We start from the raw sequence: 1,781 nt of genomic DNA, 5'->3' as shown, positions 1-1,781 counted from the left end.
GTCACTCCCATAATCACTCACCCAGTCACTCACACACACTCTCCCAGTCATTCACACACTCACCCAGTCACTCACACACTCACCCAGTCACTCACACACACTCACCCAGTCATTCACACACTCACCCAGTCACTCACACACATTCACCCAGTCATTCACACACTCACCCAGTCATTCACACACTCACCCAGTCATTCACACACTCACCCAGTCACTCACACACATTCACCCAGTCATTCACACACTCACCCAGTCATTCACACACTCACCCAGTCATTCACACACACTCACCCAGTCATTCACACACTTACCCAGTCATTCACACACTTACCCAGTCACTCACACACTCACCCAGTCACTCACACACACTCACCCAGTCATTCACACACTCACCCAGTCACTCACACACTCACCCAGTCACTCACACACACTCGCCCAGTCATTCACACACTCACCCAGTCACTCACACACACTCACTCAGTCATTCACACACACTCACCCAGTCATTCACACACTCACCCAGTCACTCACACACACTCACCCAGTCATTCACACACTCACCCAGTCACTCACACACACTCACCCAGTCATTCACACACTCACCCAGTCTTTCACACACACTCACCCAGTCACTCTCACACTCACCCAGTCACTCACACACACTCACCCAGTCACTCACACACACTCACCCAGCTCTTGTGTGGCTGTGAAACGTAGCCTGACTCAAACCTCCCCAGAAATGTAACTATGTAACATCACAGACCCCAACTAATCCGGGAATAAGTTCTCTTCTCCAAACTACAGAGACCACATTTCCTCAGGCATCGGCCGGGACGTCACTGAAGGAATAAAAATGTAGATCCACAGAACAATATGGATACATCCAGAAATATAAAACTCCCTGTGAGAGGTGGGAAAAACACAGGGAAATGGCTTGAGATGGCTTTGTATTTGTTTCTGACAAGGCACCGAATGTACACTACATCTGCTCTGTGCCAAACAGCGCCCTACTCAATAAACACTGAAACCCATGGATTATTAAAATAATACTAATACACCACTACACTGTGGATTAAATACACACTCAAAATACATTTAAAAAAGTACTGTAGCAGTACAAGGTACAGCAGTGGTGTTAGAGTCCAGTTGTGTTCCCTAAAGGTTCATTACATTCTCTTCTCCAGAAGGAGAGGGGGATCTCTGTGATCTTTCAGTGTAGAACAAAGTAAAAGTCCTGGAGATGAAATGAGGCGCATGTAATCAGCACAATATTAAAATCGACAATTACAGTTGTGTTCCTTAACTGAAGGCACTGAATACGGACCCTTGTGGGTACCACTACAGTGAGAGTTTTGGGGTATTTTAGATACAGCCCTAGTGTTCTGGCAGTACAACTGTAGACTGTAGCATAAACGTTCACAACGGCAGACAGCACTTCTGCAGCCTACGGCGTAAACTGGCCTTTTAGCGTCATTGTGCAGCAAGACATCCCTGTAGAAAATCAAGAAATAAAACTGTGGACATTCTGGAACATTTGCACATGAGTCTGACGTAGGAAGGAGTGGACACAGGGTTTAAAAACTCCAGCAGCAACTGCTGTGTCTGATCCACACACTAACACACCACCACCACGTCAGTGTCACTGCAGCGCTGAGAATGATCCACCACCCGAACCGTAGTCTATCTGCTCTGTGGGGGTTCTGACCATGGAAAGGGGGCGGAGCAACAAAGGACTACAGAACTACATCTGTATTTTGTAGTAACAATGGAGACCTCAGCAG

The sequence above is a fragment of the Hoplias malabaricus genome, chromosome X2, assembly GCF_029633855.1.
Source record: "Hoplias malabaricus isolate fHopMal1 chromosome X2, fHopMal1.hap1, whole genome shotgun sequence".
Classification (NCBI taxonomy): domain Eukaryota; kingdom Metazoa; phylum Chordata; class Actinopteri; order Characiformes; family Erythrinidae; genus Hoplias; species Hoplias malabaricus.
The sequence above is the reverse complement of the archived record's forward strand: the minus strand, read 5'-3'. Positions refer to the sequence as shown.